General features: G+C 40.3%; 1 protein-coding gene across 4 annotated transcripts in view; it reads left to right on the plus strand.

Annotated features, from left to right (window-relative positions):
* Positions 1-11,196, plus strand: part of LOC146708486 (endonuclease V-like) — a 76,394-nt gene extending 65,198 nt beyond the window's left edge. For 2 of the 4 annotated variants that reach the window (XM_085460403.1, XM_085460406.1), the window contains one exon: positions 1,847-2,114. The gene's annotated coding sequence lies outside the window, so the exon portion shown is untranslated. The other 2 variants (XR_014920960.1, XR_014920959.1) reach the window with 2 other exon arrangements.
* The last annotated feature ends 13,243 nt before the right edge of the window (positions 11,197-24,439 follow it).

The following is a 24,439-nucleotide window of genomic DNA, read 5'->3' on the forward strand; positions in this document are numbered from 1 at the left end:
AAGGTTTTCTGAGTTCATTTCTACCAGGACTAGGTCTTCAACCCCTGTGTTAAGTCTCCCTTGCCCTTCATGTGTTTCATGTCTGCGTGTCTTGTGTTGTCAAGTTCTTGTTGTCATGTCTGCGTCTCATTATGTTTCCTGTTTTATTTTGGAGAGGTCTTGTGTTCCTATGTTCAATGTGTTTAATTTTACTCTCCCCCTGTGATGTTGTTATGTTCATTCATGTGTTTCCACTTCTCCTGCTCACCTCATGTGTGCATTTAGTCTGTCAAACATTAAAGGTTTTTTCATGTTTTAATCTTAGTTCACCCAGTTTAGGTTATTGTTTAGTTTCATCTTTGCCTTTTGTTTTGTACATTTTTTGTCAGCCTTAATAAATGGCTTGTTTTTGTCACGCTCAAGTTTTGTTTTGTCTCTTTGCGTGTTGCTCATGGGTCTGCCTCCTCACTCCACACAGTCAGCTTTGCAGCCAGACTGTGACATGTGTACACAGATTTGGTCAGTAAAGCTGATTCTGGTTCTGATACCAGTTTACCAGTTTGTGTTTTTCACTTTTCTTTCCATTGTTTGTTGGACTTTAGTTTATCAGCTTTTCAATAACATTCACTTTTACTTCAGTTTCAGATGTTTTTGTCTTTGTTGGTCCACCTTCAGTCCAAATCTTGACTAAATGTAAAAAAAAAAAGAAAAAAAGAAAACCCAAATCACTCCAAATGTATCTGCAATTATAAGTTTATTGTAAGACAATGGTGGCAAAATATTATTGAGGAGCAGATTCACTCTAGAAATTAAAAACAATCATCCATCTCCATGTTTCCTGTCTTCCTGTTTATGTGCCTGTCTAATAAAGGTAAAATAGAGAAGCTTTTAAAAAAGTGATGACCGTTGTGGATGATTCATAAATCAAACTGTTCACACAGCTGGGCGTCTCAGTATGAGCACTCTACAACTTAATTAAAAACAACCATGTGATACATTTACTCAACAGTTGACTTTTTCTGAAGACACCAGAGCGCTTCTGTTTGCATATGTTAATATCATTATATTATCATCATCTACTAGCTTACAGTCCAGGGATGCACCAATTAAGAATTTCAGGGCTGATACTGTTTACAGTTTGTTTCAATGATGTTAACTCGTTTCTTTCTTTTGTTCTCCACACTTGGTGCCAAAGAAGAACCTTTCATTATGAATAATTAAATAACATTCACTACATTGCCAAAAGTATTCAGTCACACATCCAAATCACTGACTCGTGAAAAAAATTATGAAAGTGAATTGCAGATGCGAGAACCACAAACTAACACCAGCCACTGTAATATGTTCAAAAAGGTGAATCTCAACCGTCAATGTTAGGTTGATAAATCGATTAATGCCGATATATATAAAATCTACACATAATAAAGTGCTAATATTTTCTGCATGTCACATTTTACTACTAATATTTATAAAGCCGGAGCTGTAGGAGAAACCAACATGTGACCAAAATCTCTACTCCTCTGCAGCGCAAAAGAGCAATGTTATGCAGTCTTCCAGCATAATGAATACCTCTCACATCCCACTTAGTATGAGTGCTTTTAAGTTTGAGGTTAATTTTCAGTTAAACTTCTAGGAGTGATTCTGAAATGCTTAATAGGCAAAAGCTCAAGTGTTTTTTTAGCAGTCTGAGGTGACACTGAATGATAAATGACTTTCATTTTAATGTGACCATCAGTTACGCTGACTTAAACGGCTTTTAAGATTGTTCTTTTTTGGTCTTTAATACTGTTGACTCAGTGAAATAGAGTTTGTATTACGTGTCATTGGTTAAATGGTTTGCTCTTTGTCTTTCTTTCTCTTGTGCCAGGTTGCAAATGATGCAGAGAAGGATGTCAGAGATAAAAGCCAGCAAGTACAGAAGACACCTTAGAAGTCCATCAGTGTGAGTGTGTGTGTGTGTGGTAATTTTTAAAAGCAGACACTGTCAGATTAACTGTATCTTTTTATGTACTTGCCCCATATTTTAATTGGATATGGGTCAGCGTGGCTCTTTTTATGCACTGTTCTCATTACATTTTTGGGTCACTCCGTTTTTTACTCTGGGAACCTTGTAAATAAATCATAAATGTCCTTGATCTGCCGCAGAGTGCTTGTCAGCTGTTAATATGTGTATAATATTCATGTTGAATTATGTGGTGAGCTACAACGGCTGCATGTGGTAACCGCACACAAACATCACTTTGGCCATATCCTGTACGTGTTGTCGCTGAGTGTCTCTCTTTAAATGAGTTGGACTTGGCAACCTGCACCGCTGTGCCAGCCTGGTCCCAGCGAGGCAAGCGGAAAAGGGCAGGGGGGGAAGGGGGCTGACTCTGCAGGGATGTGGCCAGGAATAGAAGTGGTCAGATGGGGCAGTATTGATCAGCAGGAGGGGTCGGAGGATCAGCTGATGAAAACCGCAGACTGGACAGAGTGAAGTATGTATCTTATAACACTGGACAAATACTATACTGTAGATACACAGTGAACAGACTGCGATATCATATCCTTGATGACTGATTGCAAACTAATAATGTTTGCTCTCATTGATATTGCTTAAAAATTGCTGCAGTGATTGCTGATGAGATCAGGGATCTCAGGGAATTCGAAAGCCTCATCTATAAAAAAAATACATTGAAATTGCATTCTGGTCGTGAACAGAGAAACTAGGAGGTCTGAAAGGTGTTTTGCTACTAAGAGGTTTCTGTACATGTAAACACCCAACCTGCTGCTTATCCAGGTTTGAGTTTCAGCCATCTCTTCCAAATTAATCGGGGCTTTCCCAAACCAACTGAGAGACACAATCTCTCCAGCAAGTCCTGGGTCTGCTCTAGGGCCACGTTGTACTAGGACATGCCTAAAACACTCTGCCTCCGGAGCCTCTGGTGTCTCACAGGCTAACCAACCCTTTATATGACTCATTATTCAACTCAAAGTCCCTAATGAATACAACTGAAGCTGTGCTGGAGGAAGCAATTGAACATCTTGTGAACTGGAGTGTCTGACAGAAGTTCCCAGCACACCCTAACTAAATGCTTGGGTACAGGGGATCTAGTTGATAGCTCAGCTGCTCAACCAGCAATTAAACCCATCAGGTAGATGTCTGCTTAGGAAGTAGATTAATATTCTGTTAAACATCTATAGAAATTTCAACCAAAGTTCAGCCTGAACTTTACAAAAATGATGGTTTGAGGCACCTGAGCATTACCTTTCACACATAAATTCCTACTTGTGCCTCTCACCTGGTCATATTTTAATGTGGGACTACAGTCTTCCATAAATTGTGTGAAGGTAAGGCTTTAGCGGTATAAATGCTACTGGATGTTTTCTTCTTTTGGATTCTGTCTTCAGTAAACTGTTGGTACTGGATCATTCAGCTTCACTGGTCAGGGAGGAGCTGACACTCAGAGAGACAATCTGACAGTTTCTTCTGCAGTTCTTTGTTTGCTTCACAGTTTTCCCATCTGCAATCACTCCATCTTCTCCTCCGTCTCCCCTCTCGGTCGCTGTGTTTCAGAGGCACTGAGCAGGCGGGCATCTTTGCTTTTTCGTTATTTAGCGCCCGAGGACTCTGACAGAGGACAGTGATCCTGCAGTCCTGTTCTGACAGCTCTGCTATTGTTCTCTCTGCAGCATTTCTGTCTTCTCCATTTTCCCTGTTGTTTTTAAAGAAACAAGTTGTTTGACTGAACATAAACTATGACCTTTTTGGCTTGTTTTTATTTTAATCTTTGTATAGTTCTCATATTGGCCTCTTCTCCAGAGTTACATATCTTGCTGCATATGAGTTTCTGACTCCACTTAGTTTTTAAGTTCAGTCTTAACCATTATTTGATATCCCGTACGTCACCAACATGATGTCACACACTGCTTTTTAACTACAGATTTTGCTTGCCTTCATGCAGGAAGCCTTAAAGACATAAAGCACTTGGGTGACCTTTAATTTCCTGCTTTTAAATTAAGATTAAACTAAAGTTATTGAACTTGGCCCTAAAAATCTTAGAAATGTGGTATCTAGCTAGATGCTTACTCTGAATGGCATTACTCTGGATTCGAGTAACGCTGGGAGGAATCTGTATTTTTGGTTCCTGGGGTATTTTAAAGTAGAATGTTACGCCACAATCGGCCTAGTCTGCTGGGAGCTTCCTGTTGAAAGGGAGTTTTTCCTTTCCACTGTTGCCAAGGGGGTGTCTGATCGTTGGGGTGTTCTCTGGTTTTCTTATTGTAGGACATTTACCTTACAACATAAAGCACCTTGATGCAACTGTTGTTTTCATTTAGTGCTGCATAAATAAAATTGTATGGCATTTTTTGAAGCAACATTTTATCAAATGTCAAAGAAAAAATAGACTTTATTCATATGGTTCTATGGTTACAATGTACATATATGCAGTGGCTTGCAAAAGTATTCGGCCCCCTTGAACTTTTCCACATTTTGTCACATTACAGCCACAAACATGAATCAATGTTATTGGAATTCCACGTGAAAGACCAACACAAAGTGATGTACACGTGAGAAGTGGAACGAAAATCATACATGATTCCAAACATTTTTTACAAATAAATAACTGAAAAGTGGGGTGTGCGTAATTATTCAGGCCCCTGAGTCAATACTTTGTAGAACCAGCTTTTGCTGCAATTACAGCTGCCAGTCTTTCAGGGTCTGTCTCTACCAGCTTTGCAAATCTAGAGACTGAAATCTTTGCCCATTCTTCTTTGCAAAACAGCTCCAGCTCAGTCAGATTAGATGGACAGCGTTTGTGAACAGCAGTTTTCAGATCTTGCCACAGATTCTCGATTGGATTTAGACCCAAGATTGCCCTGTATTTGGCTCCATCCATCTTCCCATCAACTCTGACCAGCTTCCTGTCCCTGCTGAAGAGAAGCACCCCCAGAGCATGATGCTGCCACCACCATATTTGACAGTGGGGATGGTGTGTTCAGAGTGATGTGCAGCGTTTTGCATTTTGGCCAAAAAGTTCCATTTTGGTCTCATCTGACCAGAGCAGCTTCTTCCACATGTTTGCTGTGTCCCCCACATGGCTTGTGGCAAACTGCAAACAGGACTTCTTATGGTTTTCTGTTAACAATGGCTTTCTTCTTGCCACTCTTCCATAAAGGCCAACTTTGTGCAGTGCACGACTAATAGTTGTCCTATGGACAGATTCCCCCACCTGAGCTGTAGATCTCTGCAGCTCGTCCAGAGTCACCATGGGCCTCTTGGCTGCATTTCTGATCAGCGCTCTCGTTGTTCGGCCTGTGAGTTTAGGTGGACGGCCTTGTCTTAGTAGGTTTACAGTTGTGCCATACTCCTTCCATTTCTGAATGATCGCTTGAACAGTGCTCTGTGGGATGTTCAAGGCTTGGGAAATCTTTTTGTAGTCTAAGCCTGCTTTAAATTTCTCAATAACTTTATCTCTGACCTGTCTGGTGTCTAAATCCAATCGAGAATCTGTGGCAAGATCTGAAAACTGCTGTTCACAAACGCTGTCCATCTAATCTGACTGAGCTGGAGCTGTTTTGCAAAGAAGAATGGGCAAAGATTTCAGTCTCTAGATTTGCAAAGCTGGTAGAGACAGACCCTGAAAGACTGGCAGCTGTAATTGCAGCTGCGAGGTGGTTCTACAAAGTATTGACTCAGGGGGCTGAATAATTACACAGACCCCACTTTGCAGTTATTTATTTGTAAAAAATGTTTGGAATCATGTATGATTTTCGTTCCACTTCTCACGTGTACACCACTTTGTGTTGGTCTTTCACGTGGAATTCCAATAAAATTGATTCATGTTTGTGGCTGTAATGTGACAAAATGTGGGAAAGTTCAAGGGGGCCAAATACTTTTGCAAGCCACTGTACATACCTGACATACATACCTGCTATTCAGTGCTAAACAGACTAATAAAGTACAAACTTTTCACAAAAAGCACAAAACTGGATGTACTACACAGACAGCCATATTATTATTTATATAATTAAATTGAAAATGTTCTGAAAAGCAGCTCAAACACAGCAGAGAGGAGCAGAGGAGCAGACAATGAACACTAAAATGTGTTGGCACACTTCTCAGTTAAACTAAATCAACCCTTCCTGAAGCCTTATGTGTCCAAATTATATGCCTAGCATTAGCAAGTAAATCTGTTTCTCTGATATATTGTGTTAACCAATAATTTTTCTTTGACTGACCATCTTGGCCATCATGAGTGAAGATTTAAGAGGTCACCTGCATTTTTGCTAAAACACACCTACATTATTAAACATACTTTGATGTTTAGGTATTTTTCATTAAAAGCATTTTTTTTTAGAAATACATAGTCATCAGGACAGACACACTACAACCAGGATTTTACAGAACATGATGCATTACTGTGTGTTTAACATGGGAATCTACGGGATTTGACCCTCTTTTTTGCACCCAGCCTCAAGTGGCCATTAGAGGAACTGGAGGTTTTAGCACATCCACACTGGTTTAATTTTTCAAACACTGAGGTCAGGAGAAAATACAGACGATAAAGCAATGGACCGTAATCATCAGTGGAGAGAGGAGTTCCTCTCTTTTTCAAGCCTACACAGCAAAAGGAGGAACTGTCTTTAAAAGCCTGGAACAAGAATAAAAGGAAGTGCTAAAGAGTCAAACTGTTGAAGGCACGACCAGGATAAATGAGTGCAGGCTTTGCTGCAGCATTTCAGCAGAACTGCAGCAAAGCCAAACAAAAATGAGATGGAGGTGAAGGCTGTGGTTTTCTGAAAGAGAAAAGTTCAGCTCTCCTTTGTGTGGAGTCATCAGAGATAGAAACTGTTTGTGTCTTTATTTAAACTTTAAAACTGCCAGAAGGACTGAAACTTGTCTTTGTTTCTACCTTTTGTTTTTGTAACGAGCTTTTAATAAATGCCTCTGTCATGTGTTTCATTTTTCATAGAAATAGCCTTGTTTGTGAAATCATTAGAAAGATTTCTAAATAATTCTCTCTCAATGAAACAAATCATGGATTCACACACTGGCAATTTTGGAAATATTGTGATTCAAATTCAAATTCAAATTCAAATTTTATTTGTCACACACACAACCATACACAGTATGACATGGGGGTGAAATGCTTGTAGCTGTACAATGCCCGACCATTAAATGACAGAAGAAAAGTTTTACAATATTTACAATTTACTACAAAAATTTACAAATTAACTTAGGAATTTACAGTAAAGAATGTGATAACAAAGTATTGGGATAGCACGGGAAAAATTGTGCACATGGAAGTAATTTGAAAGGCACCAAATGAAGATGTAAACATATTTTGGAAATTTCTGGTTAAATTACAGGCTGCGTGTTTATCTTATTTAAATTAGGTGACTGGTTTATAAAGGATTTTGCTAAAATTCAGTCTAATACATGTAATCTGGTTATTCTTGTTGATCAGGCTGCTCTTCACAAATGAATCACTTGTAGGTCAATCAGTGCTCGTATGACAAAAGGCTGCTGGGTGCCACCAGTGGGTGAGATTTTCTAGTTTTTCATTTCATGTTCATGTTGGTGACGAATCATGTGGTTGGTGTGCACCTCTTTGCCTCAAGCCTCCTGCTTTAATCTAGCCACTATTGGCCAATTTGAACACCAGCACAAGTGTATCAACAGACATTTTATACATCTGATCATCAGCGACTGAAATCCGAGTCTCACACAGTCACCTCTGTGTAGTACAAGGCTTAACATCCAGACCTTTTATCATGTGTAGATGAATAAGACTCCCTTGTTTTTCTTTGTTTCACTGAGAGGTATTCCTTGATATGCTGGTGTCTGTGTAAGCATCACACTGTCACTGATACTTTGTGCAGAATCACAGAAATGGGAAACAACAATTTTTGTGATCCAAAACAATATTTAATTCCTTCAGATGAACGACTTCCAGCAGAAAGAAGAGATGAATTGCTTCCAGTCACTTTTATCCCGAAGGTTTCACCCAGCTGATTTCTCACTACTCGGTTTAACCATCAAACAGTGTTTCATGTGGTCCCCAGCTCTTCAAGAGCTGGAAGTCTACAGCCATTAAATATTAACTGTCTGTGTCTCCCTCCTGGAGCAGCTACTGTATACCTGCACCTTGTGGTGCTTTTCAGCTGGATGGAGATAAAAGAGGTCAAGACAGAAATCATATACAGAGCTGCACAAAAGACGGACATAAAGAACACACCCCCTGCGCCTTCCTGGTTGAGGGAAACACCGTGTGTTCAAGCAGATGAGAATCTGTCTGCATTAGAGTGAAGTGCAGGAATTCTTTACTGGAAACTAAAGAGCTCTATCTACATTTGTCCAGCTCTGTGTCCTCTCTGTGCCGGCCTCTCACCTCTGCAGAACCTCTGTTAACCTCTTTAAGTGTAATGTGAGGGTTCAATCTGTGCGTCAAAGAAAAATATCCTCAAAGTTGTCAAGGACAATCCAAAATCAGAAATCAATGTGCTGAAATTATGTCTAATTTCCAGAAGAGGAGAGAGATCCTTTCTTAACTGTCATGGCCCTGGATATCCCAGTGGATTCTCCTGTTTTCTCTCCCCCGTTTGAGTGAGCCCACGATCAACACCACACACACTCAACTGATCCTGAGTCTATTCACCTGTTGCTCATCACCCACCTGCAACAGATGAACAATCACAGCCCTTTTTAAGGCACAAATGGACAGCCATTCATCGCTGGAACGTTGACCTACATCGTCAGTGAAACCCTGGCTCCTCTCTAGTTGACGTCTCGTGCTTTTCCCTGCAGCTTCCCTCAGTGACTGTTCGTTTTCCTTGCGTGCAGGTGGTTGTCCCGTTCGTTGTGTCCCTGGAGTGTGGTGAGAGAGAGAGTTTCCCCCTCCAACCGTGAGCGTGTACGTGGATGTTGAGGATTGGATGTTTGGACTCGCTATAACCTGGATCTTCCCCCAGATTAACCCTGTTCATCTGTGTGCCCTGTGGTTACCTCTTGTCTGTAAATAAACATTCTAAACGTCTCCAGCGAGCACCGCCTCTGAGTCTGCGTACCTCCATCTGATGTGACATTAACAGATATAAATCCCAACACTAGCTTGGATATCAAAATACTAAAATGCATCACTTGTCACAACATATCATGAGTCTTTTGAGCATTTTCTAATCCAACGCCGCATCAACACATTAACATTTTTCCAGCTACCTCCAATTACATGAATGTTTATATCTACTACAGGATATAAACATATGTAAGGGAAGCAGTATCCTTGTAATGAATCTGCACCAAGTGGCAACCAGTGAGGTTGAACAATGAAGCCAACTCCTAAATACCAGAGCCTCCAGTTTCTCTAATGGTCACTGTGGTATCATCCACTGGTTTGTTAAGTCCTATCTGACTTCCAGGACTAAAAAAAATATCAGAAAATTACAAAAACTACCACAAAAAGTGTCCTCAGCTTCAGTCACTGAAGAGAGGCCTACTGGCAGCAGAGCAGCTGGTTTTGCAAAGGAAAATAAAATTGCAATGTTAGAAAAATGTCAAGAGGTTAAACACACAATACAGGCTGAGCGTAACAAATCAGCAGTAACAGGAAAACAGGGTACAGTAGTTCAGTTTTAAAAGCACTGCATGAATGTTTGTGCACAGGAAAAGAACTTTATTTATAAAGTTTAGCCTGTTTGAAACCAGAAAGGTCAACAACAGAGTATAACACTCATTTAGAGTCGGGGGAATCTGATTTAGATCTGCAAAGACAGTTGTAGTTTTTATGCCGTCAGTTGCACTTACTGGTGGTGTTTAACACTCTGAGAGCAAGTAAATAATAAATATAAAAATATAGTTCAAACAGACACTTGGTCTACATGAAAATTTGAGATAAGACCCAGAAGTATAAAGACTTAACACACCATTAGACCTTAAATCCTCCTATAGTCCGTCCACTCGAGGTCCGAGGGATCTTCAAGGAATGGTGGTGATATTTTCAAGAAAACTGATGAGTACGCTGTGATGTACCCCAGTAAACATCCGGGAAACTAAGGTTAACCCAGAACTTACACGGTTAAGCCCAAATCTGGTTTTTCTAAAAAGTTTTATTACAGTTTAATACAGAAGTTAAATGTATTGCTGTATCAAATATTTTAAATGAGGATGTGAGAAGGTTTCAGCTTTAGTGAGTGATTTTGTCTGTTTGTCTGTAAACTGTAACCAGCTTGAAGGTTTCTGTGTCAGTGTGATTCACCACTACAGTACATGGAGCCACTTTGCTTGCATTAGCTGGTAACTTAGTACTCAACCTTTTCATCTAAAAATGGTCACTATCGGCTCCAAAAACCCCCAAAACAAACCAACAAAAACAAGATGCTGATATCCCGAATGCCTTTTAAGATGATCATGTTGCAAAACCTGCACAACTTAACACTATTAATGAATGTAAAATTTTTTATTAATCCTTTATTTATCCAGGTAAAAAATCTCATTTCCAAGAGATACCTGGCATCATGGCAACAAAAGTCACATACCACATAGGTATATAACATTTAAAACAAGCACATTTCTGACATATTGTATTTTCCACTCTCTGTTTTTTTACTTTGTTTTCAGCCCCATCAACCCAGAAGAGAAACTTCCGACTCCTTCTGCTTTACTCCCTCTATCTTTGATGCTTATTGGGGCGACTGTGGTGCAGGAGGTTGGGAAGTGCATCTGTAACCGGAAGGTCGCCGGTTCGATCCCCTGGCTCTCTGTCCTGGTCATTGTGTCCTTGGGCAAGGCACTTCACCTACCGCCTACTGGTGATGGCCAGAGGGGCCGATGGCGCGATATGGCAGCCTCGCTTTTGTCAGTCTGCCCCAGGGCAGGCTGCTGGGTTACGAGTACAGACAAAAAAATCCCATTGTTAGGAAAAAGATGAATGGTTTAGGTTCAAATAAATAATGTTTTTATACATGGAGGCTTATTTGCTTGTTTTTCTGTGTGAAGGTCAGTCTGAGACAATTAAGTGGAATCGCAAGAGATTTCCAGACATTCCTTTGGGATTTGGGTACAACACAAGACCAGAAGAAGGATTTTTAATGAGTCTTTGAGCTACCTGCATGTAGCTAACAGGAGAAACAGACACAGGATTCAAGCTGTCTTTGGGTCAGCAGTGAAGTCATTGATGAGGGAGACTTGGAAAAGCTAGCTGGCCTTATGTTCAGCTGCTTCTAGTCATATGAAGATGCACAGCATCAAAAACATTTCATTTAGATTGCTACATAAGCAGAAACTTATGTTCATTTTTATGATTCTATCCTCTTTGATTTTAATCTAAATTCAATCCATGTGTTACTAATAAATGTTTCTAAATGTGTGATGCTGCTTGGGAGCATTCATTCATTACAGTATGTTGCTGTGAAGAAGATGCTGACAGTTGTTTGGGGTAAAGTTGCAGCACAACATTAATATTAGACTCTGGGCCTTTGACTGAAGACATGTTTTTTAGGGTTGTTTCTCAGGACCTCTTCCTGTGATGGCCTTAGACCATCAGATTCCCTCAAACAGTTTTCATCCAAAAGCAGATGTTCTTTGCAAATATGTATGTTTGCTTATGTCACTCAAGACTGGGGATAAAACTGAGTTATGGAGACTCCATGATTGATTTTCATCATTATAAGTAGATTTAACATGACTTTATTAAATAATGTGCTTTGTGCTACCATAGGATGAACTAAAATCATAAAGAAGCTAGCATCAAATTACTGTAAGGCCATTGTGGTTTTATATTATAGAGCATAGTGCTTTTGGTTGTGCATAAAGTATTACCAGAAGTGGGTTTACTTAAATTATGTGATGCACTTGGGTCCCGAAATAGTTTATTGCATTTTGGTGTCCAAACTCAGATCAACCAAACCTGTGTTTAATGAAATTAAAGGATATAAAACATTTTTATTTTTTATTTTTTTCATTTCAGCAAATCCCATAAAAAAGCTTCCAACATCAGCTGCTCTGCTGCCAGTGGACCTGTCTATGGTGACATGCAGATGCACCCTACTGTTTATGTAAGCTGCTCATCACTAGACTGATAAACCCTGAGTTAACTTATACACTTAATAAAAACCTTGCCGATGTTAGGGTAAATGAAGTCAGCCAAAGAAAAAATATGCTGGATATGGTGAACTTGCTTTGTAGTACAGGCCTCTGTTCAGTGACCTTAAACTGGTGACACTGACCAGCTAGTGTTCCACAGTGGCAATGGTTGTTTTGTTTTGCCCACCACCATGCTGATGTTTAAAGTAAAATGTGACAGTTTTTGGATGAAAAGGGTTTATTAATCAGTTACCGGTAGCTAGCATGCTACTACAAACTACATCCATAAACTATATTAGTGCAATGAACAAACAAATACTGTATACGTGCTAAATAAAGTGAAATTACAGACTAATAAAGTGCTAGAATTTCACTCACCATACAGGTGCACAGACTTCTGGGATAGTCTGTATACAAATAGTAAGGTATATTATTAAACTGCATAGTATTAACAGTATGGATTTTCAATACCAGAACAAACATTCACCCCATTCTCACTCCTGACTAGTAACAGAGTAATATTTGGTCAGGACCTGTTGCACATTGAAAAAGCATTAGCCAAACCAAAGAGTTTGAGAACCAGCTGTTCCAAGACATCACCTTTATCCTACGGTGACACGTTTCTATTCCGGTTGGTTCTTACAGTAGTAGGCGGTGTAGTAAATACTACACCTATGGACAATTAGGATCATACAGCACTGCCCACCATCATCATCATTAAAACTTCAAATGAGGGAATATCTTTTTGAGAAACGGTTTTCAGAGTGGAGAGGATTGTGGAAAATCAATGCTAAAGAACAATTAATCATCATACTATCATTTAATACCCTCAGTGAGCACTTAGCAGCCCACTTTGGGCCGACATAAATGTCCTCATTTGAGGGTGTGCACAAGGCTGTGTGCAGGTGTCCTCTGGAATTAGTTGTGACTACATGGACACTTCTCCCACCACACTACAAAGGCACCAGTGGGGCATGGTTTCTCTAAGTGGGCTAGAAAGCTTTCTTAACATTTCTCTAAAAGACTCCAATGCACAATGCAAGGATGGGTTTACAGTTTAATGAACTGTGACAACTCAAAAATATAATGCAAGGTAAATGGGGAATTGGGCAGGAGTGTAGAGAATCCACTGGTCCAACACAGTTTCCTTATTGTGAAGTCAGTTATGAGTTCAGAAGACAGAATACAGGGAACCAAGGGAGAGTTTGCTGATATCTGCGAGTCCTTATATCGAGGCAATTTTAGTTGTTCTAACACTGATCTATTGAAAAACTTAAGCAGCTAAAATGCACAGGAGGAAGTGCTGCTAAACAGGCTACTCATAATAATTGCAGGCTTCATAGAAGCAACATTTAGTTACACTTCTAGGGAGGTGCAGATCAGGTGACGGTGTAAGCTACATCATAGGGTTTCAGAAGTTGTACAGCTTAGATTTAACAGAGAAAGATAAAACCTCCGGCATGCTCTATCACACCTGAGAGCAAGAGAACGAAAGAGAAAGACAGCACGCCATCAGTCTACCATAAAATGCCCCCTGGCTCATATGTCTGTGACCTTAGTGAACACATCTCTGATGAGTTTATAATTTCAGCTACAACTTTCACGTCTTACTGGATGATTAATTATGGCCCCATAAAGCAGGCAGGACATGATTTACCTCGTCCCCAGACTACTGCTCTGTAATATCTGTCTGTTTTTTATTAGCAGGATATATTTACTGTTATCCTGGTCGTCTTGTGGGATTCTAGACAATAAGCAGGAAATCAGACGTGATGTTCACATTCAGTTTAAGAGTGCTGCTGCTTTATCTACTCTGAGGACAGTGGAAGATATCACCATTTCTCTGAAATGTTTGGAAGATGCAGGAATAGCATTGAGTACATAACTGATGGACACAGCCCTTTTCAAAAACAATGCTGTCGCTACAGCAGCATAAAGGGAACTCAGAGAACTCTGTACATAATCCTTTAACTATTCCCCTCGCCATCACAGCACTGAACGGTCTCATGGCACCTCTCTTAGCTTAAATCAACTTATCACCCACGTCACAGCTACATTAACGTGTTCACGCTGTACAGTAGTACTGCGTGAACACGCTTATTAGAAACACAAAAAACGATTGTTCCATGCTGCGTTCTCTCGTCTTTCTGAGGGGAGCTCCTTTCTTCCGGGTTGCATTTGAAGCGTCTTCTCTCTCTCAATGCTGTGTCACTGCAAACTTCGTGGCCACATGCCTTCTGTTTGGCTTTCACTCCACTGCTGAATCATCGCTTTGATTCGGTTCTTTCTGACTGTTTCCCTCCATCATCTGCCAGCTCTCAATCCCCAGCCGATGATCCAAGAAAAAGTTGCTGCATCTCTGCACTTGCTTATGTAATTCCAACTTATTTATATGTTATATTATGTAATTATTTTTTTTGCCGCAGCAGCAACACTCAGAACAATATCCGTGCCAGTGAAGCTTTATGCAAAGATGAATCACACTGAATCGAACAGTCGTCACGACTAGTGAACAACGGTGTGTTGGTTATTACCACGAGGCATTCATTACACAGTACACTCTAACTGTCTTTGTGAACTTGGTTTCACTTGCTAACATACACTGAGCAAATTACCAAACGTCATTCAGTTGTAGAAATGTTACTTTCATGTTCCATAATTCTTGGATCTTCCTATTTACACAGAACAGATGTCTCATTTAGATTTACACCTGGAGCCATACAATTCCCTCTAGAAGCTCACTTCTGCATGAATAAGTAGAAGAATAACCCTTGTGGTGTTATCAAGATTTCTTAGCTTTTGCTTCAGGGAAGAAAACAGGAGGTCTGCTTTAAAATCCAGGGAAACTGGTTTCAAAAGTTATACTCCAAAGTGTGCAAGGAGGTCATGGCTAAAAGAAGCCATTATGCACTTAAAAGTTTTCCTCTCTGTTTCATCGGAGACAAAATTACTTCAGTGACAGCAATGACTGAAAATGTAACTGCTTCTACAAACTACGGATACAAGCCAACAAAATGGGAAACAGCATGAAAATATGCAACCGTACTGTGCAGTGTACTGCTTGAGTGTTTATTTATTGTTTTGCACCATTGTTTTAGTCACATTGTGGCTTTGGGGTTTGCAGTGTGTGATCAGTTTTCTCAGTTCACAACTTTTCTCTTTCCCAGGACATCTAATACTTTGTCATAGCTGCCGGCGTCTCGCAAGTTCATGTAAGCTGTACTCTGGCATCGGTGCAAAGAAAGTCCAGTTCATCACACATGTACGCTTGTGAATACACATATTTTGACCAAAATCACAGTCTGCTCCTAAATCTAATGAAGGAGCTTCTATTACCTTAAACTAATTAAGACATGCTTGGTGCCTAAACCTAACCATAAATAAAAGAGAAAGTAAAACTAAACTAAACTGATCACCAGCTCAACTCTTCTCAACTCAAAACAAAACAAAGGTCCCAAACTGCACACAAACCCATCTCCTGGCTGACAAATTTATGACGGGACCATTATCTCCCAACAATCCCAGCAAAGTATTGCCAAAGCCAGGGGGGATGCCAGAGGACACCATTCGCCTATCTCTGCAATGCCAGCAGGACCTCACGGAGCAGCAGTATTTATTTATTTATTTTTTTTGCCTAAAAGGAATCAACAGTTTGATCAAATAATTAAATAAATAAAGAATTTAAAAGACATCCCAGAGTATGAATCCCAAAGGTCTCCGTGAGCCTCAAACTTGTCATTTGTCCTTTTCCAGTATTTATGGCAGTATACCTGTAAATCTTGTAACATTTCTATAAACTTCTGCCATCCTTCAAGATTAGTGTTGAGGGACCTGACAACAAAGTAGGTTGCCGTACACCACACTGGTGCACCAAGCTGTGCTTTAAACCGGCTGCTCAGCCGGCATGTTTCACCTTTGCAGTATAAAACTCGTTTTTACTGCTTGGCTGTGATGTGATATGACCCTAATATTCTTATCACAGGGTTCCCATAAAGTCTTAGAGCTGATGCTTTACACCCCAAACATGGCAAAATTAGACACCCAGAGTGAACTGTCCTGTTTTACTGTGTGATGAAATCTGAGGTTAGAGATTAGTGGTATATGCCAAATGTTTGCCAGCAAGAAGTTTGTGGTTTATGTTCTGTTTTAAGCTTGTTTCTCTTTGAATGTTCACTTTCACTCACTGATAAGGTCTGTGTAAAAAAAATATACTCTGTTTGGTTTGGGGAAAAGTGTGTTTGGGCATGTTGGGACTTCATATGTTCAGATCCCAACATACTTCATTTATTGCATGTTGAGATCTAAGCATATATATGACTTTTTGTCCCAGCACCAAAGGACACCACATGTGTATCTCTGTGCTGATCAGCTGGTTTGAGAAAACCAAAAAAAGTATTTGACACCTTTGATATAGCAACAGTGTTTATCTTAACTGTTGAAAAAAACTTTATTTGTACAAAGTCTTTGTATATTATTACAAATTCCTGATGCACGTGACCAAAAACGTAACAATAAGGAAACAAAAAATCAACACAGTAGTGATCACTACAATGATCCATGAAGGTGTGTGTGTGTGCGTGTGTCTGTGTGTGTGTGTACTGTATACCTGTTAATATGCAATCGTCAATTCACAGTTGACCTAATTACTTTGAACATCCCTTGGCTCTGTTCCCAGATAGAGGAAAGGCGAGTCGGCAGGTGTGTGAGGGAGAGAGTGCTAGTTTAATGTGTCACTTATGCTCTCTCGTTCCCAGGAGGCCACATGGAGGGGCGAGGAACCGGCCTCGCTGAATGGCAGATTTGGGCCAATTAAGCTGGAACTGGAGCATGCATACACAAATTCTCTCACACACACACGTTGCAGCTGGAGCACAGGCCTGGCCTGGCCTGACAACACCCTGTGGATACACCCTCCTGTCTGTCCATGCGCACACACAAACACATTTCCCTTCTGTTCCACATCTCACAGGCACTTAAGCAGGTACTCAGCCTGTTTTATCCACATAAACACACACAGTTATGTGCACACTTTTGTCCCTCCCTCACACACACACACACACACTGCAGTAATCTTGTCTCTTCTTTCCTCTTGCAACACACATATTTGCTGCAGTACACTTCCAACTTGTGCCCTTTATGTGTGTCCCCCCCCCCCTCTTTTCCACAGTGAAAGCTGATTGATCCAATCCTGCAGATTCCCCTCCTGTGGCAATCTGCTTGGGAATATTTAAATCAAACATTGCCTGCTCTCCCTCTCAGACCTTGACTCTGAACATGAGCTCAATGTCATACAAAGCTGCTAAAGGCTCCAGTACATGTGTAGCCGAATATCCTCCTTTTACTCAAATCCTAACAGTGAGAATGTAACACAGGCGACTTACTCTGCAAGCCATGGAAGCGCATCTGTGCGTATCTGTGTGTGTGTTAATGCGCATTCAAGGTTACTCTCACATTTATAGTTATGCAGACGGGGCAGTCAGGAAATGTGTTTGTGTGTTTTTATTTTGTTTTTGTCATGAATGCCAGCCTCTCCGCCTCACCAGAAGACACAACCGCAACAGAAGTGCTCAATCCCGTTTCAGGCTTGTTCAATTATTCATACTGCTATTGCGGTGCTCTGGCACAGAGAGTGAGAGAAAGAGAGGGAGGGATGGAAGAAGCAGCAATAGAGGAGAGGCAGAAAGACAGAGCGGAGAAAGAGGGGGGAGTTTTCTATGAAACGCAGCATTATAGATGGAATATGTATGTAGCCAGTGGCAGCATCTCCACGGTTTCACTGTCGTCAGCCCTGCCCTGCTGCGACTGCCTCTCACAAACTCAACCATCTCTGCTTCTGAATTTCTGTCTCTGTCTTTTTGTTGCTACATTTGATCTTTCTCCTTCACATCTTCTAATTTTTCCTCTTCTCTGCCGCTGCTGTTCTCTGTTTACTTTACACACCGGTCCCTCTTTTCACCCTCTCTCTGATTATATGATGTCATAGCTTTGTCCCATAACTACTGTCCCACTAACTACTGATCTTATCTATTTCTGATTTTATCTGTTTTGATTTTATATACTGTTTTGTTTGTTTGTTTGTTTGTTTGTTTGTTTGTTTGTTTGTTTGTTTGTTTGTTTGTTTGTTTGTTTGTTTGTTTGTTTGTCAAGTGGGATGAGAGCTCTGGGTAGCTCCCCAGCTGGGTCTAGACTGGGTCTAGAGAGTATTTTAAATTCAGGGAATTTAAAATAGAAAGTAGCTCGTCCACAGAAGGACTGGTAGCTCCCCTTACGATAAGTGTTCAGATCGCGCGAACAGGTGTGAAATGTGTGTGTTTAGTTAGTTTGTTTATTTGCTTGTTTTAATCAATTTTAAATCATGCTTTTTATTTGTTTTTGTTTCTAATGTCTCTGTAAAGCACTTTGAATCACCTTGTTGTTGAATTGTGCTATACAAATAAATTTGCCTTGCCTTGCCTTGCCATAGACCCAATTTACTACATGGAAATAGTTTCTGGCTTCAAAAGTGAAGCCAATGTTAAAGTGACATAAATCTCACTGCTTTGTAAGGCCAAGCACAGGGCAACTCTTCCAGACGTAAATGTAGACTGCAAATGTCTTGAGCCATTTTTCTTTTTTCATCAACAAAGTGATTCCCAAATATTTGAGGAAATTTGACAAATGGAGAACAAAATACGTGGCAGGCTTAAAATACTAACCTATAGCCGCTGTATCGGAAAGTTGCACCCTAGAGAATCATGAAAAAAGCAGCAAAGAAGTGATACAGGACTTGAGACACTGATCCATCTACTGCTCACTCAAGTCTTATCAGAAATGGTGGAAGGGTGGCTGTCAAGAAGCCGCGTCTAAGGAAAAGAAACAAGTATAAAATGATGAGGTAAGACTGAAAATCAATGAGAATAGGTTTATCTGAGTGATGAATCCAGATTTCAAAGTTTTGGTTCATACATACACAGCCACTTATTAATACGAATTAAGAAACCAAACCAAAACAAAGGAATTTCAGTCACCAACACCGAAGCACAAACTGGTTATCTGTCAGTAAATGCAGTAAAAAGGCTCAAAAAAGAACCACAATGATAAACACTATGTTGGGATAACTGGCTTTAGGACTCAGTGTGTTCAGTTTTGTTTACTTTCCTGTTATTTTCCTTATATTCATATTCTGAGGTTGTGTTTCTCATGTAGTCCTGCTCTGGGTTTTTGTTTATTTTGTCCCCCTCGAGTCCGTTCTGTATTCTTGCCTCCCTTATGTTCCTGTGTCGGGTCTAATCCCATTTCTGTGCTTTGTCTCACATCCCTTTGTGTCAGTTTAGTGGTGATTACTCAGTGTTTAGCCTCTTGCTTTGTCAAGTTTTTGTCTGTTTGTGAGTCCATGTTTCGTTACTTCCACTTGTACTTTAGCAGTATTATGTCTCCTGTGCATTTGTGTCTAGTTTTACTCCCATTGTCTCACCATTTCTGATTTGTTCCCAGCTGTGTTCCTTGTCGTCTCAGCCTCATTTCCTTTTACCCTTTTGTCTTCCCGTGTTCCCCTCGTCTTCTCCTCTAAGCTGAGGGTTGTTCCCTGCTCAGTTGTGTCTGTCTGGTCCATGTCCAGTCTCTGTAGTTCATCTCATCTCCTCAGTCGGTCACGTTTTGTTTTTTTCTCTGTCTCTTTCGCAGTGTTAGTTTCCTGTTTTACTTTGATAGTCCCTTGTCTCATGTGTGTTATATTCAGCTTAAATTCCCTTGTCTCCTCCCCTGTGATTAGTGTCAGCTGTTTTCCCACCTGTTTCCTCTTCCTTTCTTACCTGTATATACTGTCTCAGGCTGTATCGCAATTCAGGGTCTGCAGCCTTAAAGTACGCAGCCTTAACGGTCCACAAGGGCCGCGTACCTAAAGACCGCTAAGGCCAGAAGTGCGAGGCTTGTGAAATGGGACGGTCTAGCCTCCCTCGCGCTGCCCAGGTTGCCTAGCAACCGTGATACTAACAGCTGGAAACGTTTCATACAGCTTTGTTTGACAGAAATGAAGGAGAAAATCTTTTGTTCATTTGTTTGTTTCTTTCTACATGAGCTTTGATCATTCTCTGTAAGATTAAGCTCAGCTATTGAACGGCGTATATTTTAAAGTAAAGGCTTTAAAACCAAGTTAGTACAAACGTCACTAATGTCACATAACTTTGCCGACATGTGGCCAACAGTAATGTTTTAATGTTCTTCGTTATTAAACATTCGCACATAAATAAGTGACATAATATTCAGTACTTACTTAAAGTTTACTCTTCGGGCGCCCCTCATCCGCCGTTATTTTTCGGCAAAATTATCCACACCCACCACTGCGCTATGCATTCTGGGATATGTTGGGCCACGAAGTCTACACCGCCACATCCTTAAAATTCAGGGAAATGAAAGACGCATTTGAGGACCGCATTTCGAGCAGCCTTTGAATTGGGACAGCCTTCGGCGCGCCGCTGTGACGTAATCGGCCTTGAAATGCGTACTTTAAGGCTGCAGACCCTGAATTGGGATACAGCCTCAGTTTATCTCTGCTATGTCACCCCTCATTTCCTCTTGCTGTGCACCCTGTGAGTTTCATGTTTCTGATATAATTTTCAAGTTAATAAGTTCCTACTTTCTGTCCAGCTTAAGTGCTTTTATATTCTATATTGTGGTTCTTGTGAAGCAGTGATAAAGCTACATTCAAGTTTAAGTCCTGTCTCCCATTTCCTGCATATTGGGTCCAGAATACAGAGCACACTGAATGATGTAACTATAAGCCTTACTAAAATAACTTCACGATGAGTTATGAAAAGTTAATTGGCTAATGGGACTGACTTGTTTTTAGAGTCCAGTGGCCATTAGAGGGACTGCAGGTTTTGGCACTTTCTCATTGGCTTTCTCTTTCACTTAAAAAGTCAAAAAGCAAGCAGCCAAACAATGTACTGCAGTGCATCGTCTTTGTAACATATTTTTGATTTCATATTCCGATTTGGAAAGCACATGAAGAGGAGCACATAGAGCAGGCCCCAGTTTTACAGTCAATTTCAAAACACTAAGTTTTGACAGGTTGAGGCTTCACAGCGGGACTTCATTAACCAGTGGGTGAAGTCAAGGCCACTACATCCATGTTTTATGTACTCTGTCCACTCCTTACAGGGAGAGTCCTGCCGTTAGAGCCCTCAAAACTCAGGGGAAAGCCGGGCGTTTGTCTTGATCAAGCTAAATCCAAGGACACTTCGTAGCCTTCATCCTGCCTGACCTTGAGCTACTTCGTGTACTTAACCCCCATGGAGGTTACGTCATCCCATTTACAGTTCACCCTGCACTTCAGTAGCTCCTGTGAGTACTGAGGAAAGGGACTAAAATACAAATCCCAGACTTATATTTGGCCCATACTGTCATCTCAAACCTTTTGACCTGCTTGTCTTCAGCAGGTGCCTTTTTTTTTCTTCCTGCCTTGTCTTTTTTTATCCTCTCGTTGGTAATCTTCTTTTCACACCCTTTTTCTTCTTGTAGATTCTCTAAATGTAGCTGACCAATGTGAGTCGCCCACCCTGCCTCCCCAGAGAGGACGACAGAGAGGGAACATAAGAGGGAGTAAAAGGATTTGTGAGGAATGAAGGAGGGGAGGAGGAGTAGCAGAATGGAGGGAGAAAATAAAGATGGGAGGAGGGCTTATGAAATCTGATAACACAGAACACAGTGCAGAGGATCATTTGGAGAAACCCAAAGCATCATGCTGTTAGATTATGTCATTTTCTTATAAGAAAATTTTTTTTCTTATACCACCAACACTCATGAATGCTTTATAGGTTGAAACTAATTGCTTTAGTATGGATTAATTAATCATTTAAAGGTCAATTATAAGCTTTTAAAACCTCTGGGAAAATTGTTTTTCTAACATAAAATATTAATTTCTAGATAAAGAACAGTAAAGTAAAATGAATATATAAATCAAAAGGTATTTATTGATAGTCAATCATACAAAAAAATGTACGAACGTCATCCCTTCTGTGATTAACATTCAGATGTTCAGAGTGTGTGACGTGATATTTTTACTACTTCAAACACTTTTAAATAGCCATTGTTATGAAATTTATTAATAAAACTTCTCAGGTAGCCCCTCCCACCTGCTGCTGAAGGGTAACCAATAAGAAGCAACTTGGCTAAAAGGTGTAAACTTACCCGTTCAAGAATAAAAATATAGAGCTGTAATTGATCAGCATCAGCATCCATTTTTTTGCATTTACTTTACATTGAGTCGCTGCTGTGTGGTGCAGTTCTTACTTTTCTCATGATGTAATTTTCTCTGATTTGGGAGAACTGTGGTTTTCTTGTTATCTCATCTCCCTCATTTCCACTGTGGAGACACAAAAGCCGGCTTTTTAAATGAGATCAGGACTCCTGGCGGCAATGACTCCTCCCCTTCACCTTCCCAGTATTCCTTCATCTTCCTCTTTCACATCCTGTTGTCTTGCGTCACGCATACATATTTCATTGAGGATTCAGTGAGGAGTAAGTGGCAATAGGTTGGGGCCAAGCGCATTAATAAATAATATAAGATTTGAAGCATCGCAGGAAGTTACTGCAGCGGCTTTTGCTTTTCTCACTGCCTGAAGTGAAACTTTACACCACGGTTAATAACCATTATTTTAAATTGTAGTTAAAAAGAAACATATTTACATTTCTGAATAATTGAATGAAATTGATCATGAGTTCTTGAAAATACAAGCAACTTAAAGGCCCAGTAACCAGGAAGTGCCCGGGAATCACCTGGGAAAAACCGTTCACGAACAGAGAGAGGAAATACCTTAGAGCTCCAAGCTCGAGGTGAGAGCCTCCATCTGCGGAGAGGTGGGTTATAACTCAGCAGGGTTCCACATCAAACGCACACTTCAAAAAGCTTCTGCATCTCGGAGAAGAAGCCTGAATTGTCAGGACTGTCCAGACTTGTTTGGGATGCAGACAAGCTCGCAGAGATTCTGAATCTCAAAGAAGGTTTTGTTTCACTTTCAGAAATTGCTTTTGTATTATTAAATGAGAGAGAAAGCTACCCCCCAGGCAGCTGGATCATTGTGCAAATACTTAGTCAGTTTGATAGAAAAGGGTTCAACTAAAGCTGTGAGATTAGATAAATTACAAATTACTAAAAGCAACCTCACTGAGTCTGTGTGCAGCTGCCATCCCGCACACAGACTGATCCTCCTGATGGTCCTGACGCCTCACGTTGAACCACATTTAAACCTAAACTGAACATTTCTTTTCACGTGCTTTTGAATGGTTTTCTCTGCTCAGCCCTTCTGTCTTTATATACTTTTCTTCTTTTATTACTCTTTGGCCTTCCTCTTTTTGCCGTGCCTGGCAGCTCTGTCTTCATATCTATCACCTCCTGTGCTCTCTTACTGTAGCTGCCTTAGCCGCCCCACTCCTATAACCATTTTTCTAGGAATTGCAGATTTTCCAGTCTCAGCTAAAAAGTTATTTTTTCCACTGTGTACATTTATTTTAGTACTGACGTCCGTGTGTTGACAGAAAGCTCAGAGTTATTGCTTGTATGACTTCTGCCGAATGTGTATGCAGTAAGTGCTGCTGTTTTTTCAGCTCTTCGCCATTTGCAGGAGCGCTCTCTTCTTCGTTTCTCTTTCTCCCCCTGTTTCTAAATGTGAAAATCTTTAACAATCCCACTGTCTTTCTTCCTCCTGCTGAATTTAATTCCTTCTTTCCAGAGCATACCTCTACCTCTACAGGTTCTCTTCAGCCTCTACAGGTGCTCCTAGATGACCCGTTTTTTAAATAAACATTATAGTCCACAGACTCCTACCTGAGCTCATCCGTCATTGTAAACATGAAAGGGCTCCCCTCAAACCTTTCTGTTGTTAGTGTTATAACTATGCTAAAACTTTTAATTGTGTTTACTTTATTTCATTAGATTTTTGTTATTAATCCCTTAATTGTGTTTTTAATATTTTAATGCATACTTTATTTCAGATACATTTGAAGTGGGTCCTGAGAAAAAAAAGTTCCATTTGTGTCCTGACTCCGAGTTCCTCTGTGCATTATTAATAAGTCAGGTTCATTTAGCTGATCGGTATAATTTTATTTATGAAAATGCACTGTGAAGAATTCAATTTGCACGTAGGTTCTCTATAAATCTAGGTCACAAAGTTAGGTAATAATGCACAACCTCTCAGGTGATGTAATTCTTTGTGCAATGAATAAGCAATTTCAGATAAATCTCTGACTTTTAGGAGCTCCTAAATCTGGCTCTTTCGCCCCACTTCTAAAGTTTTACACAATCTGTTTGTTAGCATTAGCATTACACTTCAAAGATTGTGATGAGAGGTTTAAGGAAATAATAAGTGTAGCACTGCGATGCAGTCTCTTCTTCAACGATAATGCATGAGAATGCATTAA

This window comes from Copadichromis virginalis, linkage group LG6 (assembly GCF_057382275.1).
Source record: "Copadichromis virginalis isolate Kocher_CV1m ecotype Utaka linkage group LG6, C_Virginalis_male_GT1.1, whole genome shotgun sequence".
In the NCBI taxonomy this organism is placed as follows: domain Eukaryota; kingdom Metazoa; phylum Chordata; class Actinopteri; order Cichliformes; family Cichlidae; genus Copadichromis; species Copadichromis virginalis.